This window comes from Schistocerca cancellata, unplaced genomic scaffold, assembly GCF_023864275.1.
Source record: "Schistocerca cancellata isolate TAMUIC-IGC-003103 unplaced genomic scaffold, iqSchCanc2.1 HiC_scaffold_1170, whole genome shotgun sequence".
Classification (NCBI taxonomy): Eukaryota; Metazoa; Arthropoda; class Insecta; order Orthoptera; family Acrididae; genus Schistocerca; species Schistocerca cancellata.
This window is the reverse complement of record NW_026047169.1, coordinates 21,500-37,810: the sequence shown is the minus strand read 5'-3', so window position 1 is coordinate 37,810 and position 16,311 is coordinate 21,500. Positions and strand designations below refer to the sequence as shown.

General features: G+C 54.6%; 17 non-coding genes across 17 annotated transcripts; all 17 read left to right on the top strand.

Annotated features, from left to right (window-relative positions):
- The first annotated feature begins 293 nt into the window (after positions 1-293).
- On the top strand, positions 294-413 carry LOC126161171 (5S ribosomal RNA). The gene has a single exon (XR_007534837.1). It is a non-coding gene; the product is annotated as a 5S ribosomal RNA (ribosomal RNA).
- An 847-nt stretch (positions 414-1,260) lies between these two features.
- LOC126161170 (5S ribosomal RNA) lies at positions 1,261-1,380 on the top strand. Its single transcript, XR_007534836.1, has one exon. It is a non-coding gene; the product is annotated as a 5S ribosomal RNA (ribosomal RNA).
- An 847-nt stretch (positions 1,381-2,227) lies between these two features.
- On the top strand, positions 2,228-2,347 carry LOC126161169 (5S ribosomal RNA). The gene has a single exon (XR_007534835.1). It is a non-coding gene; the product is annotated as a 5S ribosomal RNA (ribosomal RNA).
- Positions 2,348-3,194: 847 nt separating this feature from the next.
- LOC126161168 (5S ribosomal RNA) lies at positions 3,195-3,314 on the top strand. The gene has a single exon (XR_007534834.1). It is a non-coding gene; the product is annotated as a 5S ribosomal RNA (ribosomal RNA).
- Positions 3,315-4,161: 847 nt separating this feature from the next.
- LOC126161167 (5S ribosomal RNA) lies at positions 4,162-4,281 on the top strand. The gene has a single exon (XR_007534833.1). It is a non-coding gene; the product is annotated as a 5S ribosomal RNA (ribosomal RNA).
- Positions 4,282-5,128: 847 nt separating this feature from the next.
- Positions 5,129-5,248, top strand: LOC126161166 (5S ribosomal RNA). Its single transcript, XR_007534832.1, has one exon. It is a non-coding gene; the product is annotated as a 5S ribosomal RNA (ribosomal RNA).
- Positions 5,249-6,095: 847 nt separating this feature from the next.
- LOC126161165 (5S ribosomal RNA) lies at positions 6,096-6,215 on the top strand. Its single transcript, XR_007534831.1, has one exon. It is a non-coding gene; the product is annotated as a 5S ribosomal RNA (ribosomal RNA).
- An 852-nt stretch (positions 6,216-7,067) lies between these two features.
- On the top strand, positions 7,068-7,186 carry LOC126161077 (5S ribosomal RNA). The gene has a single exon (XR_007534749.1). It is a non-coding gene; the product is annotated as a 5S ribosomal RNA (ribosomal RNA).
- An 863-nt stretch (positions 7,187-8,049) lies between these two features.
- On the top strand, positions 8,050-8,168 carry LOC126161020 (5S ribosomal RNA). The gene has a single exon (XR_007534696.1). It is a non-coding gene; the product is annotated as a 5S ribosomal RNA (ribosomal RNA).
- Positions 8,169-9,040: 872 nt separating this feature from the next.
- LOC126161150 (5S ribosomal RNA) lies at positions 9,041-9,159 on the top strand. The gene has a single exon (XR_007534817.1). It is a non-coding gene; the product is annotated as a 5S ribosomal RNA (ribosomal RNA).
- An 864-nt stretch (positions 9,160-10,023) lies between these two features.
- Positions 10,024-10,142, top strand: LOC126161199 (5S ribosomal RNA). The gene has a single exon (XR_007534859.1). It is a non-coding gene; the product is annotated as a 5S ribosomal RNA (ribosomal RNA).
- Positions 10,143-10,983: 841 nt separating this feature from the next.
- On the top strand, positions 10,984-11,102 carry LOC126161053 (5S ribosomal RNA). The gene has a single exon (XR_007534726.1). It is a non-coding gene; the product is annotated as a 5S ribosomal RNA (ribosomal RNA).
- Positions 11,103-11,963: 861 nt separating this feature from the next.
- LOC126161112 (5S ribosomal RNA) lies at positions 11,964-12,082 on the top strand. Its single transcript, XR_007534782.1, has one exon. It is a non-coding gene; the product is annotated as a 5S ribosomal RNA (ribosomal RNA).
- An 863-nt stretch (positions 12,083-12,945) lies between these two features.
- On the top strand, positions 12,946-13,064 carry LOC126161162 (5S ribosomal RNA). The gene has a single exon (XR_007534828.1). It is a non-coding gene; the product is annotated as a 5S ribosomal RNA (ribosomal RNA).
- Positions 13,065-13,905: 841 nt separating this feature from the next.
- LOC126161052 (5S ribosomal RNA) lies at positions 13,906-14,024 on the top strand. Its single transcript, XR_007534725.1, has one exon. It is a non-coding gene; the product is annotated as a 5S ribosomal RNA (ribosomal RNA).
- Positions 14,025-14,870: 846 nt separating this feature from the next.
- On the top strand, positions 14,871-14,989 carry LOC126161111 (5S ribosomal RNA). The gene has a single exon (XR_007534781.1). It is a non-coding gene; the product is annotated as a 5S ribosomal RNA (ribosomal RNA).
- Positions 14,990-15,852: 863 nt separating this feature from the next.
- Positions 15,853-15,971, top strand: LOC126161159 (5S ribosomal RNA). Its single transcript, XR_007534826.1, has one exon. It is a non-coding gene; the product is annotated as a 5S ribosomal RNA (ribosomal RNA).
- The last annotated feature ends 340 nt before the right edge of the window (positions 15,972-16,311 follow it).

Here is a 16,311-nt window from a genome sequence, read left to right as displayed (position 1 = left end):
CCTCCGCTGAACACCAGGGACAAGATGCGTCCTCCGCTAGTGTCGAAGGCTACACGCGCCCAGCGAATGACAGGGGGTGCAACGAGCAGCAGTGCGTCTCACACACGCGGCGGTGCGCCCGCCAATTCGGCCGTCATTCTGCTGGGACGCCGGGCGCGCCTCCCCGCGCCGTCCTCGAGGAACTGGCGGTTGCGGAAGGAAGCGCTTTCGTCAAATGCGGCCGAAAACTAACATTTTGTGTGTTGTGAGAAAAGCCGAACGCGAATTCTGCCGTGCTCCTACATTAGATGAGCGCCAACGGCCATACCATGATGAATACACCGGTTCTCGTCCGATCACCGAAGTTAAGCATCATCGGGCCCGGCTAGTACTTGGATGGGTGACCGCCTGGGTCAACCCGTGTGCTGTTGGCTCCCTTCCCGTTTTTTTTTTTGTTATGTTGCCAGCCCAATTTTCAAACTACGTTTCTGTTGTGACAAAGATGCTTACTTAAGCCTTTTAAACTACTGTAATGGTACGAAAATGCAGTAATTAACTCAGTTTGAGGGAGAATGAGCTAACCAAGTTTGCCAAGAAGACTTTGAAAACGACAAAACAGTACGAATTGGCAGGTGATTTCTGAAATACGTCACCGCCTATTGTTGTGTAGGAATGTAGAGTTCCAAATTTGATTTGTAACCACGAATTTATTCCTTAGTCGTCTCGTCTCGTCTCGTCTCGTCTCGTCCCGCAGACGTTTGTCGTGCTTGCGCTGTCATATGGACCACGACCCGAGCGGCAGCGAGCGGCAGTCGAGCAAAGTCGGGACAAGTCGGGACGGGGACAGGGACAGGGATAGGAATGGTGCGAATGCACTGCAAACTACGCAGACACCTGGCGTGAGGCGCGGCGAAGCGAGGCGAGGCGAGGAAGCCCACATCGCTACCAGTGGGCCCTCCAGCACGACACTGCCACACCCCGCACAGGCCCTCCGCTGAACACCAGGGACAAGATGCGTCCTCCGCTAGTGTCGAAGGCTACACGCGCCCAGCGAATGACAGGGGGTGCAACGAGCAGCAGTGCGTCTCACACACGCGGCGGTGCGCCCGCCAATTCGGCCGTCATTCTGCTGGGACGCCGGGCGCGCCTCCCCGCGCCGTCCTCGAGGAACTGGCGGTTGCGGAAGGAAGCGCTTTCGTCAAATGCGGCCGAAAACTAACATTTTGTGTGTTGTGAGAAAAGCCGAACGCGAATTCTGCCGTGCTCCTACATTAGATGAGCGCCAACGGCCATACCATGATGAATACACCGGTTCTCGTCCGATCACCGAAGTTAAGCATCATCGGGCCCGGCTAGTACTTGGATGGGTGACCGCCTGGGTCAACCCGTGTGCTGTTGGCTCCCTTCCCGTTTTTTTTTTTGTTATGTTGCCAGCCCAATTTTCAAACTACGTTTCTGTTGTGACAAAGATGCTTACTTAAGCCTTTTAAACTACTGTAATGGTACGAAAATGCAGTAATTAACTCAGTTTGAGGGAGAATGAGCTAACCAAGTTTGCCAAGAAGACTTTGAAAACGACAAAACAGTACGAATTGGCAGGTGATTTCTGAAATACGTCACCGCCTATTGTTGTGTAGGAATGTAGAGTTCCAAATTTGATTTGTAACCACGAATTTATTCCTTAGTCGTCTCGTCTCGTCTCGTCTCGTCTCGTCCCGCAGACGTTTGTCGTGCTTGCGCTGTCATATGGACCACGACCCGAGCGGCAGCGAGCGGCAGTCGAGCAAAGTCGGGACAAGTCGGGACGGGGACAGGGACAGGGATAGGAATGGTGCGAATGCACTGCAAACTACGCAGACACCTGGCGTGAGGCGCGGCGAAGCGAGGCGAGGCGAGGAAGCCCACATCGCTACCAGTGGGCCCTCCAGCACGACACTGCCACACCCCGCACAGGCCCTCCGCTGAACACCAGGGACAAGATGCGTCCTCCGCTAGTGTCGAAGGCTACACGCGCCCAGCGAATGACAGGGGGTGCAACGAGCAGCAGTGCGTCTCACACACGCGGCGGTGCGCCCGCCAATTCGGCCGTCATTCTGCTGGGACGCCGGGCGCGCCTCCCCGCGCCGTCCTCGAGGAACTGGCGGTTGCGGAAGGAAGCGCTTTCGTCAAATGCGGCCGAAAACTAACATTTTGTGTGTTGTGAGAAAAGCCGAACGCGAATTCTGCCGTGCTCCTACATTAGATGAGCGCCAACGGCCATACCATGATGAATACACCGGTTCTCGTCCGATCACCGAAGTTAAGCATCATCGGGCCCGGCTAGTACTTGGATGGGTGACCGCCTGGGTCAACCCGTGTGCTGTTGGCTCCCTTCCCGTTTTTTTTTTTGTTATGTTGCCAGCCCAATTTTCAAACTACGTTTCTGTTGTGACAAAGATGCTTACTTAAGCCTTTTAAACTACTGTAATGGTACGAAAATGCAGTAATTAACTCAGTTTGAGGGAGAATGAGCTAACCAAGTTTGCCAAGAAGACTTTGAAAACGACAAAACAGTACGAATTGGCAGGTGATTTCTGAAATACGTCACCGCCTATTGTTGTGTAGGAATGTAGAGTTCCAAATTTGATTTGTAACCACGAATTTATTCCTTAGTCGTCTCGTCTCGTCTCGTCTCGTCTCGTCCCGCAGACGTTTGTCGTGCTTGCGCTGTCATATGGACCACGACCCGAGCGGCAGCGAGCGGCAGTCGAGCAAAGTCGGGACAAGTCGGGACGGGGACAGGGACAGGGATAGGAATGGTGCGAATGCACTGCAAACTACGCAGACACCTGGTGTGAGGCGCGGCGAAGCGAGGCGAGGCGAGGAAGCCCACATCGCTACCAGTGGGCCCTCCAGCACGACACTGCCACACCCCGCACAGGCCCTCCGCTGAACACCAGGGACAAGATGCGTCCTCCGCTAGTGTCGAAGGCTACACGCGCCCAGCGAATGACAGGGGGTGCAACGAGCAGCAGTGCGTCTCACACACGCGGCGGTGCGCCCGCCAATTCGGCCGTCATTCTGCTGGGACGCCGGGCGCGCCTCCCCGCGCCGTCCTCGAGGAACTGGCGGTTGCGGAAGGAAGCGCTTTCGTCAAATGCGGCCGAAAACTAACATTTTGTGTGTTGTGAGAAAAGCCGAACGCGAATTCTGCCGTGCTCCTACATTAGATGAGCGCCAACGGCCATACCATGATGAATACACCGGTTCTCGTCCGATCACCGAAGTTAAGCATCATCGGGCCCGGCTAGTACTTGGATGGGTGACCGCCTGGGTCAACCCGTGTGCTGTTGGCTCCCTTCCCGTTTTTTTTTTTGTTATGTTGCCAGCCCAATTTTCAAACTACGTTTCTGTTGTGACAAAGATGCTTACTTAAGCCTTTTAAACTACTGTAATGGTACGAAAATGCAGTAATTAACTCAGTTTGAGGGAGAATGAGCTAACCAAGTTTGCCAAGAAGACTTTGAAAACGACAAAACAGTACGAATTGGCAGGTGATTTCTGAAATACGTCACCGCCTATTGTTGTGTAGGAATGTAGAGTTCCAAATTTGATTTGTAACCACGAATTTATTCCTTAGTCGTCTCGTCTCGTCTCGTCTCGTCTCGTCCCGCAGACGTTTGTCGTGCTTGCGCTGTCATATGGACCACGACCCGAGCGGCAGCGAGCGGCAGTCGAGCAAAGTCGGGACAAGTCGGGACGGGGACAGGGACAGGGATAGGAATGGTGCGAATGCACTGCAAACTACGCAGACACCTGGTGTGAGGCGCGGCGAAGCGAGGCGAGGCGAGGAAGCCCACATCGCTACCAGTGGGCCCTCCAGCACGACACTGCCACACCCCGCACAGGCCCTCCGCTGAACACCAGGGACAAGATGCGTCCTCCGCTAGTGTCGAAGGCTACACGCGCCCAGCGAATGACAGGGGGTGCAACGAGCAGCAGTGCGTCTCACACACGCGGCGGTGCGCCCGCCAATTCGGCCGTCATTCTGCTGGGACGCCGGGCGCGCCTCCCCGCGCCGTCCTCGAGGAACTGGCGGTTGCGGAAGGAAGCGCTTTCGTCAAATGCGGCCGAAAACTAACATTTTGTGTGTTGTGAGAAAAGCCGAACGCGAATTCTGCCGTGCTCCTACATTAGATGAGCGCCAACGGCCATACCATGATGAATACACCGGTTCTCGTCCGATCACCGAAGTTAAGCATCATCGGGCCCGGCTAGTACTTGGATGGGTGACCGCCTGGGTCAACCCGTGTGCTGTTGGCTCCCTTCCCGTTTTTTTTTTTGTTATGTTGCCAGCCCAATTTTCAAACTACGTTTCTGTTGTGACAAAGATGCTTACTTAAGCCTTTTAAACTACTGTAATGGTACGAAAATGCAGTAATTAACTCAGTTTGAGGGAGAATGAGCTAACCAAGTTTGCCAAGAAGACTTTGAAAACGACAAAACAGTACGAATTGGCAGGTGATTTCTGAAATACGTCACCGCCTATTGTTGTGTAGGAATGTAGAGTTCCAAATTTGATTTGTAACCACGAATTTATTCCTTAGTCGTCTCGTCTCGTCTCGTCTCGTCTCGTCCCGCAGACGTTTGTCGTGCTTGCGCTGTCATATGGACCACGACCCGAGCGGCAGCGAGCGGCAGTCGAGCAAAGTCGGGACAAGTCGGGACGGGGACAGGGACAGGGATAGGAATGGTGCGAATGCACTGCAAACTACGCAGACACCTGGCGTGAGGCGCGGCGAAGCGAGGCGAGGCGAGGAAGCCCACATCGCTACCAGTGGGCCCTCCAGCACGACACTGCCACACCCCGCACAGGCCCTCCGCTGAACACCAGGGACAAGATGCGTCCTCCGCTAGTGTCGAAGGCTACACGCGCCCAGCGAATGACAGGGGGTGCAACGAGCAGCAGTGCGTCTCACACACGCGGCGGTGCGCCCGCCAATTCGGCCGTCATTCTGCTGGGACGCCGGGCGCGCCTCCCCGCGCCGTCCTCGAGGAACTGGCGGTTGCGGAAGGAAGCGCTTTCGTCAAATGCGGCCGAAAACTAACATTTTGTGTGTTGTGAGAAAAGCCGAACGCGAATTCTGCCGTGCTCCTACATTAGATGAGCGCCAACGGCCATACCATGATGAATACACCGGTTCTCGTCCGATCACCGAAGTTAAGCATCATCGGGCCCGGCTAGTACTTGGATGGGTGACCGCCTGGGTCAACCCGTGTGCTGTTGGCTCCCTTCCCGTTTTTTTTTTTGTTATGTTGCCAGCCCAATTTTCAAACTACGTTTCTGTTGTGACAAAGATGCTTACTTAAGCCTTTTAAACTACTGTAATGGTACGAAAATGCAGTAATTAACTCAGTTTGAGGGAGAATGAGCTAACCAAGTTTGCCAAGAAGACTTTGAAAACGACAAAACAGTACGAATTGGCAGGTGATTTCTGAAATACGTCACCGCCTATTGTTGTGTAGGAATGTAGAGTTCCAAATTTGATTTGTAACCACGAATTTATTCCTTAGTCGTCTCGTCTCGTCTCGTCTCGTCTCGTCCCGCAGACGTTTGTCGTGCTTGCGCTGTCATATGGACCACGACCCGAGCGGCAGCGAGCGGCAGTCGAGCAAAGTCGGGACAAGTCGGGACGGGGACAGGGACAGGGATAGGAATGGTGCGAATGCACTGCAAACTACGCAGACACCTGGTGTGAGGCGCGGCGAAGCGAGGCGAGGCGAGGAAGCCCACATCGCTACCAGTGGGCCCTCCAGCACGACACTGCCACACCCCGCACAGGCCCTCCGCTGAACACCAGGGACAAGATGCGTCCTCCGCTAGTGTCGAAGGCTACACGCGCCCAGCGAATGACAGGGGGTGCAACGAGCAGCAGTGCGTCTCACACACGCGGCGGTGCGCCCGCCAATTCGGCCGTCATTCTGCTGGGACGCCGGGCGCGCCTCCCCGCGCCGTCCTCGAGGAACTGGCGGTTGCGGAAGGAAGCGCTTTCGTCAAATGCGGCCGAAAACTAACATTTTGTGTGTTGTGAGAAAAGCCGAACGCGAATTCTGCCGTGCTCCTACATTAGATGAGCGCCAACGGCCATACCATGATGAATACACCGGTTCTCGTCCGATCACCGAAGTTAAGCATCATCGGGCCCGGCTAGTACTTGGATGGGTGACCGCCTGGGTCAACCCGTGTGCTGTTGGCTCCCTTCCCGTTTTTTTTTTTGTTATGTTGCCAGCCCAATTTTCAAACTACGTTTCTGTTGTGACAAAGATGCTTACTTAAGCCTTTTAAACTACTGTAATGGTACGAAAATGCAGTAATTAACTCAGTTTGAGGGAGAATGAGCTAACCAAGTTTGCCAAGAAGACTTTGAAAACGACAAAACAGTACGAATTGGCAGGTGATTTCTGAAATACGTCACCGCCTATTGTTGTGTAGGAATGTAGAGTTCCAAATTTGATTTGTAACCACGAATTTATTCCTTAGTCGTCTCGTCTCGTCTCGTCTCGTCTCGTCCCGCAGACGTTTGTCGTGCTTGCGCTGTCATATGGACCACGACCCGAGCGGCAGCGAGCGGCAGTCGAGCAAAGTCGGGACAAGTCGGGACGGGGACAGGGACAGGGATAGGAATGGTGCGAATGCACTGCAAACTACGCAGACACCTGGTGTGACGCGCGGCGAGGCGAGGCGAGGCGAGGCGAGGAAGCCCACATCGCTACCAGTGGGCCCTCCAGCACGACACTGCCACACCCCGCACAGGCCCTCCGCTGAACTCCAGGGACAAGATGCGTCCTCCGCTAGTGTCGAAGGCTACACGCGCCCAGCGAATGACAGGGGGTGCAACGAGCAGCAGTGCGTCTCACACACGCGGCGGTGCGCCCGCCAATTCGGCCGTCACTCTGCTGGGACGCCGGGCGGGCCTCCCCGCTCCGTCCTCGAGGAACTGGCGGTTGCGGAAGGAAGCGCTTTCGTCAAATGCGGCCGAAAACTAACATTTTGTGTGTTGGGAGAAAAGCCGAACGCGAATTCTGCCGTGCTCCTACATTAGATGAGCGCCAACGGCCATACCATGATGAATACACCGGTTCTCGTCCGATCACCGAAGTTAAGCATCATCGGGCCCGGCTAGTACTTGGATGGGTGACCGCCTGGGAAATCCGGGTGCTGTTGGCTCCCTTCCTGTTTTTTTTTTTTGTTATGTCGCCAACCCAATTTTCAAACTACCTTTCTGTTGTGACAAAGATGCTTCCTTAAGCCTTTTAAACTACTCTAATGGTACGAAAATGCAATAATTAACTCAGTTTGAAGGAGAATGTGCTAACCAAGTTTGCCAAGAAGACTTTGAAAACGACAAAACAGTACGAATCGGCAGGTAATTTCTGAAATACGTCACCGCCTATTGTTGTGTAGGAGTGTAGAGTTCCAAATTTGATTTGTAACCACGAATTTATTCCTTAGTCGTCTCGTCTCGTCTCGTCTCGTCTCGTCCCGCAGATGTTTGTCGTGCTTGCGCTGTCATATGGACCACGACCCGAGCGGCAGCGAGCGGCAGTCGAGCAAAGTCGGGACAAGTCGGGACGGGGACAGGGACAGGGATAGGAATGGTGCGAATGCACTGCAAACTACGCAGACACCTGGTGTGAGGCGAGGCGAGGCGAGGCGAGGCGAGGCGAGGCGAGGCGAGGAAGCCCACATCGCTACCAGTGGGCCCTCCAGCACGACACTGCCACACCCCGCACAGGCCCTCCGCTTAACACCAGGGACAAGATGCGTCCTCCGCTAGTGTCGAAGGCTGAACGAGCCCAGCGAATGACAGGGGGTGCAACGAGCAGCAGTGCGTCTCACACACGCGGCGGTGCGCCCGCCAATTCGGCCGTCACTCTGCTGGGACGCCGGGCGCGCCTCCCCGCGCCGTCCTCGAGGAACTGTCGGTTGCGGAAAGAAGCGCTTTCGTCAAATGCGGCCGAAAACTAACATTTTGTGTGTTGTGAGAAAAGCCGAACGCGAATTCTGCCGTGCTCCTACATTAGATGAGCGCCAACGGCCATACCATGATGAATACACCTGTTCTCGTCCGATCACCGAAGTTAAGCATCATCGGGCCCGGCTAGTACTTGGATGGGTGACCGCCTGGGAAACCCGGGTGCTGTTGGCTCCCTTCCTGTTTTCTTTTTTGTTATGTCGCCAGCCCAATTTTCAAACTACCTTTCTGTTGTGACAAAGATGCTTCCTTAAGCCTTTTAAACTACTGTAATGGTACGAAAATGCAGTAATTAACTCAGTTTGAGGGAGAATGTGCTAACCAAGTTTGCCAAGAAGACTTTGAAAACGACAAAACAGTACGAATCGGCAGGTGATTTCTGAAATACGTCACCGCCTATTGTTGTGTAGGAGTGTAGAGTTCCAAATTTGATTTGTAACCACGAATTTATTCCTTAGTCGTCTCGTCTCGTCTCGTCTCGTCTCGTCCCGCAGACGTTTGTCGTGCTTGCGCTGTGATATGGACCACGACCCGAGCGGCAGCGAGCGGAAGTCGAGCAAAGTCGGGACAAGTCGGGACAAGTCGGGTCAAGTCGGGACGGGGACAGGGACAGGGATAGGAATGGTGCGAATGCACTGCAAACTACGCAGACACCTGGTGTGAGGCGAGGCGAGGCGAGGCGTGGCGAGGCGAGGAAGCCCACATCGCTACCAGTGGGCCCTCCAGCACGACACTGCCACACCCCGCACAGGCCCTCCGCTGAACACCAGGGACAAGATGCGTCCTCCGCTAGTGTCGAAGGCTGCACGCGCCCAGCGAATGACAGGGGGTGCAACGAGCAGCAGTGCGTCTAACACACGCGGCGGTGCGCCCGCCAATTCGGCCGTCACTCTGCTGGGACGCTGGGCGTGCCTCCCCGCGCCGTCCTCGAGGAACTGGCGGTTGCGGAAGGAAGCGCTTTCGTCAAATGCGGCCGAAAACTAACATTTTGTGTGTTGGGAGAAAAGCCGAACGCGAATTCTGCCGTGCTCCTACATTAGATGAGCGCCAACGGCCATACCATGATGAATACACCGGTTCTCGTCCGATCACCGAAGTTAAGCATCATCGGGCCCGGCTAGTACTTGGATGCGTGACCGCCTGGGAAACCCGGGTGCTGCTGGCTCCCTTCCTGTTTTTTTTTTTTTGTTATGTCGCCAGCCCAATTTTCAAACTACCTTTCTGTTGTGACAAAGATGCTTCTTTAAGCCTTTTAAACTACTGTAATGGTACGAAAATGCAGTAATTAACTCAGTTTGAGGGAGAATGTGCTAACCAAGTTTGCCAAGAAGACTTTGAAAACGACAAAACAGTACGAATCGGCAGGTGATTTCTGAAATACGTCACCGCCTATTGTTGTGTAGGACAGTTGAGTTCCAAATTTGATTTGTAACCACGAATTTATTCCTTAGTCGTCTCGTCTCGTCTCGTCTCGTCCCGCAGACGTTTGTCGTGCTTGCGCTGTCATATGGACCACGACCCGAGCGGCAGCGAGCGGCAGTCGAGCAAAGTCGGGACAAGTCGGGACGGGGACAGGGACAGGGATGGGAATGGTGCGAATGCACTGCAAACTACGCAGACACCTGGTGTGAGGAGAGGCGAGGCGAGGCGAGGCGAGGCGAGGCGAGGCGACGCGAGGAAGCCCACATCGCTACCAGTGGGCCCTCCAGCACGACACTGCCACACCCCGCACAGGCCCTCCGCTGAACACCAGGGACAAGATGCGTCCTCCGCTAGTGTCGAAGGCTGCACGCGCCCAGCGAATGACAGGGGGTGCAACGAGCAGCAGTGCGTCTCACACACGCGGCGGTGCGCCCGCCAATTCGGCCGTCACTCTGCTGGGACGCCGGGCGCGCCTCCCCGCGCCGTCCTCGAGGAACTGGCGGTTGCGGAAGGAAGCGCTTTCGTCAAATGCGGCCGAAAACTAACATTTTGTGTGTTGGGAGAAAAGCCGAACGCGAATTCCGCCGTGCTCCTACATTAGATGAGCGCCAACGGCCATACCATGATGAATACACCGGTTCTCGTCCGATCACCGAAGTTAAGCATCATCGGGCCCGGCTAGTACTTGGATGGGTGACCGCCTGGGAAACCCGGGTGCTGTTGGCTCCCTTCCTGTTTTTTTTTTTTTTGTAATGTCGCCAGCCCAATTTTCAAACTACCTTTCTGTTGTGACAAAGATGCTTCCTTAAGCCTTTTAAACTACTGTAATGGTACGAAAATGCAGTAATTAACTCAGTTTGAGGGAGAATGTGCTAACCAAGTTTGCCAAGAAGACTTTGAAAACGACAAAACAGTACGAATCGGCAGGTGATTTCTGAAATACGTCACCGCCTATTGTTGTGTAGGAGTGTAGAGTTCCAAATTTGATTTGTAACCACGAATTTATTCCTTAGTCGTCTCGTCTCGTCTCGTCCCGCAGACGTTTGTCGTGCTTGCGCTGTCATATGGACTACGACCCGAGCGGCAGCGAGCGGCAGTCGAGCAAAGTCGGGACAAGTCGGGACGGGGACAGGGACAGGGATAGGAATGGTGCGAATGCACTGCAAACTTACGCAGACACCTGGTGTGAGGCGAGGCGAGGCGAGGCGAGGCGAGGAAGCCCACATCGCTACCAGTGGGCCCTCCAGCACGACACTGCCACACCCCGCACAGGCCCTCCGCTGAACACCAGGGACAAGATGCGTCCTCCGCTAGTGTCTAAGGCTGCACGCGCCCAGCGAATGACAGGGGGTGCAACGAGCAGCAGTGCGTCTCACACACACGGCGGTGCGCCCGCCAATTCGGCCGTCACTCTGCTGGGACGCCGGGCGCGCCTCCCCGCGCCGTCCTCGAGCAACTGGCGGTTGCGGAAGGAAGCGCTTTCGTCAAATGCGGCCGAAAACTAACAATTTGTGTGTTGGGAGAAAAGCCGAACGCGAATTCTGCCGTGCTCCTACATTAGATGAGCGCCAACGGCCATACCATGATGAATACACCGGTTCTCGTCCGATCACCGAAGTTAAGCATCATCGGGCCCTGCTAGTACTTGGATGGGTGACCGCCTGGGAAACCCGGGTGCTGTTGGCTCCCTTACTGTTTTTTTTTTGTTATGTCGCCAGCCCAATTTTCAAACTACCTTTCTGTTGTGACAAAGATGCTTCCTTAAGCCTTTTAAACTACTGTAATGGAACGAAAATGCAGTAATTAACTCAGTTTGAGGGAGAATGTGCTAACCAAGTTTGCCAAGAAGACTTTGAAAACGACAAAATAGTACGAATCGGCAGGTGATTTCTGAAATACGTCACCGCCTAATGTTGTGTAGGAGTGTAGAGTTCCAAATTTGATTTGTAACCACGAATTTATTCCTTAGTCGTCTCGTCTCGTCTCGTCTCGTCTCGTCCCGCAGACGTTTGTCGTGCTTGCGCTGTCATATGGACCACGACCCGAGCGGCAGCGAGCGGCAGTCGAGCAAAGTCGGGACAAGTCGGGACGGGGACAGGGACAGGGATGGGAATGGTGCGAATGCACTGCAAACTACGCAGACACCTGGTGTGAGGAGAGGCGAGGCGAGGCGAGGCGACGCGAGGCGACGCGAGGAAGCCCACATCGCTACCAGTGGGCCCTCCAGCACGACACTGCCACACCCCGCACAGGCCCTCCGCTGAACACCAGGGACAAGATGCGTCCTCCGCTAGTGTCGAAGGCTGCACGCGCCCAGCGAATGACAGGGGGTGCAACGAGCAGCAGTGCGTCTCACACACGCGGCGGTGCGCCCGCCAATTCGGCCGTCACTCTGCTGGGACGCCGGGCGCGCCTCCCCGCGCCGTCCTCGAGGAACTGGCGGTTGCGGAAGGAAGCGCTTTCGTCAAATGCGGCCGAAAACTAACATTTTGTGTGTTGGGAGAAAAGCCGAACGCGAATTCTGCCGTGCTCCTACATTAGATGAGCGCCAACGGCCAAACCATGATGAATACACCGGTTCTCGTCCGATCACCGAAGTTAAGCATCATCGGGCCCGGCTAGTACTTGGATGGGTGACCGCCTGGGAAACCCGGGTGCTGCTGGCTCCCTTCCTGTTTTTTTTTTTTGTTATGTCGCCAGCCCAATTTTCAAACTACCTTTCTGTTGTGACAAAGATGCTTCTTTAAGCCTTTTAAACTACTGTAATGGTACGAAAATGCAGTAATTAACTCAGTTTGAGGGAGAATGTGCTAACCAAGTTTGCCAAGAAGACTTTGAAAACGACAAAACAGTACGAATCGGCAGGTGATTTCTGAAATACGTCACCGCCTAATGTTGTGTAGGAGTGTAGAGTTCCAAATTTGATTTGTAACCACGAATTTATTCCTTAGTCGTCTCGTCTCGTCTCGTCTCGTCTCGTCCCGCAGACGTTTGTCGTGCTTGCGCTGTCATATGGACCACGACCCGAGCGGCAGCGAGCGGCAGTCGAGCAAAGTCGGGACAAGTCGGGACGGGGACAGGGACAGGGATGGGAATGGTGCGAATGCACTGCAAACTACGCAGACACCTGGTGTGAGGAGAGGCGAGGCGAGGCGAGGCGACGCGAGGCGACGCGAGGAAGCCCACATCGCTACCAGTGGGCCCTCCAGCACGACACTGCCACACCCCGCACAGGCCCTCCGCTGAACACCAGGGACAAGATGCGTCCTCCGCTAGTGTCGAAGGCTGCACGCGCCCAGCGAATGACAGGGGGTGCAACGAGCAGCAGTGCGTCTCACACACGCGGCGGTGCGCCCGCCAATTCGGCCGTCACTCTGCTGGGACGCCGGGCGCGCCTCCCCGCGCCGTCCTCGAGGAACTGGCGGTTGCGGAAGGAAGCGCTTTCGTCAAATGCGGCCGAAAACTAACATTTTGTGTGTTGGGAGAAAAGCCGAACGCGAATTCTGCCGTGCTCCTACATTAGATGAGCGCCAAAGGCCATACCATGATGAATACACCGGTTTTCGTCCGATCACCGAAGTTAAGCATCATCGGGCCCTGCTAGTACTTGGATGGGTGACCGCCTGGGAAACCCGGGTGCTGTTGGCTCCCTTCCTGTTTTTTTTTTTTTTGTAATGTCGCCAGCCCAATTTTCAAACTACCTTTCTGTTGTGACAAAGATGCTTCCTTAAGCCTTTTAAACTACTGTAATGGTACGAAAATGCAGTAATTAACTCAGTTTGAGGGAGAATGTGCTAACCAAGTTTGCCAAGAAGACTTTGAAAACGACAAAACAGTACGAATCGGCAGGTGATTTCTGAAATACGTCACCGCCTATTGTTGTGTAGGAGTGTAGAGTTCCAAATTTGATTTGTAACCACGAATTTATTCCTTAGTCGTCTCGTCTCGTCTCGTCCCGCAGACGTTTGTCGTGCTTGCGCTGTCATATGGACTACGACCCGAGCGGCAGCGAGCGGCAGTCGAGCAAAGTCGGGACAAGTCGGGACGGGGACAGGGACAGGGATAGGAATGGTGCGAATGCACTGCAAACTTACGCAGACACCTGGTGTGAGGCGAGGCGAGGCGAGGCGAGGCGAGGAAGCCCACATCGCTACCAGTGGGCCCTCCAGCACGACACTGCCACACCCCGCACAGGCCCTCCGCTGAACACCAGGGACAAGATGCGTCCTCCGCTAGTGTCTAAGGCTGCACGCGCCCAGCGAATGACAGGGGGTGCAACGAGCAGCAGTGCGTCTCACACACGCGGCGGTGCGCCCGCCAATTCGGCCGTCACTCTGCTGGGACGCCGGGCGCGCCTCCCCGCGCCGTCCTCGAGCAACTGGCGGTTGCGGAAGGAAGCGCTTTCGTCAAATGCGGCCGAAAACTAACATTTTGTGTGTTGGGAGAAAAGCCGAACGCGAATTCTGCCGTGCTCCTACATTAGATGAGCGCCAACGGCCATACCATGATGAATACACCGGTTCTCGTCCGATCACCGAAGTTAAGCATCATCGGGCCCTGCTAGTACTTGGATGGGTGACCGCCTGGGAAACCCGGGTGCTGTTGGCTCCCTTACTGTTTTTTTTTTGTTATGTCGCCAGCCCAATTTTCAAACTACCTTTCTGTTGTGACAAAGATGCTTCCTTAAGCCTTTTAAACTACTGTAATGGAACGAAAATGCAGTAATTAACTCAGTTTGAGGGAGAATGTGCTAACCAAGTTTGCCAAGAAGACTTTGAAAACGACAAAATAGTACGAATCGGCAGGTGATTTCTGAAATACGTCACCGCCTATTGATGTGTAGGTGTGTTGAGTTCCAAATTTGATTTGTAACCACGAATTTATTCCTTAGTCGTCTCGTCTCGTCTCGTCTCGTCCCGCAGACGTTTGTCGTGCTTGCGCTGTCATATGGACCACGACCCGAGCGGCAGCGAGCGGCAGTCGAGCAAAGTCGGGACAAGTCGGGACGGGGACAGGGACAGGGATAGGAATGGTGCGAATGCACTGCAAACTACGCAGACACCTGGTGTGAGGCGAGGCGAGGCGAGGCGTGGCGAGGCGAGGAAGCCCACATCGCTACCAGTGGGCCCTCCAGCACGACACTGCCACACCCCGCACAGGCCCTCCGCTGAACACCAGGGACAAGATGCGTCCTCCGCTAGTGTCGAAGGCTGCACGCGCCCAGCGAATGACAGGGGGTGCAACGAGCAGCAGTGCGTCTAACACACGCGGCGGTGCGCCCGCCAATTCGGCCGTCACTCTGCTGGGACGCTGGGCGTGCCTCCCCGCGCCGTCCTCGAGGAACTGGCGGTTGCGGAAGGAAGCGCTTTCGTCAAATGCGGCCGAAAACTAACATTTTGTGTTTTGGGAGAAAAGCCGAACGCGAATTCTGCCGTGCTCCTACATTAGATGAGCGCCAACGGCCAAACCATGATGAATACACCGGTTCTCGTCCGATCACCGAAGTTAAGCATCATCGGGCCCGGCTAGTACTTGGATGGGTGACCGCCTGGGAAACCCGGGTGCTGCTGGCTCCCTTCCTGTTTTTTTTTTTTGTTATGTCGCCAGCCCAATTTTCAAACTACCTTTCTGTTGTGACAAAGATGCTTCTTTAAGCCTTTTAAACTACTGTAATGGTACGAAAATGCAGTAATTAACTCAGTTTGAGGGAGAATGTGCTAACCAAGTTTGCCAAGAAGACTTTGAAAACGACAAAACAGTACGAATCGGCAGGTGATTTCTGAAATACGTCACCGCCTAATGTTGTGTAGGAGTGTAGAGTTCCAAATTTGATTTGTAACCACGAATTTATTCCTTAGTCGTCTCGTCTCGTCTCGTCTCGTCTCGTCCCGCAGACGTTTGTCGTGCTTGCGCTGTCATATGGACCACGACCCGAGCGGCAGCGAGCGGCAGTCGAGCAAAGTCGGGACAAGTCGGGACGGGGACAGGGACAGGGATGGGAATGGTGCGAATGCACTGCAAACTACGCAGACACCTGGTGTGAGGAGAGGCGAGGCGAGGCGAGGCGACGCGAGGCGACGCGAGGAAGCCCACATCGCTACCAGTGGGCCCTCCAGCACGACACTGCCACACCCCGCACAGGCCCTCCGCTGAACACCAGGGACAAGATGCGTCCTCCGCTAGTGTCGAAGGCTGCACGCGCCCAGCGAATGACAGGGGGTGCAACGAGCAGCAGTGCGTCTCACACACGCGGCGGTGCGCCCGCCAATTCGGCCGTCACTCTGCTGGGACGCCGGGCGCGCCTCCCCGCGCCGTCCTCGAGGAACTGGCGGTTGCGGAAGGAAGCGCTTTCGTCAAATGCGGCCGAAAACTAACATTTTGTGTGTTGGGAGAAAAGCCGAACGCGAATTCTGCCGTGCTCCTACATTAGATGAGCGCCAAAGGCCATACCATGATGAATACACCGGTTTTCGTCCGATCACCGAAGTTAAGCATCATCGGGCCCTGCTAGTACTTGGATGGGTGACCGCCTGGGAAACCCGGGTGCTGTTGGCTCCCTTCCTGTTTTTTTTTTTTTTGTAATGTCGCCAGCCCAATTTTCAAACTACCTTTCTGTTGTGACAAAGATGCTTCCTTAAGCCTTTTAAACTACTGTAATGGTACGAAAATGCAGTAATTAACTCAGTTTGAGGGAGAATGTGCTAACCAAGTTTGCCAAGAAGACTTTGAAAACGACAAAACAGTACGAATCGGCAGGTGATTTCTGAAATACGTCACCGCCTATTGTTGTGTAGGAGTGTAGAGTTCCAAATTTGATTTGTAACCACGAATTTATTCCTTAGTCGTCTCGTCTCGTCTCGTCCCGCAGACGTTTGTCGTGCTTGCGCTGTCATAT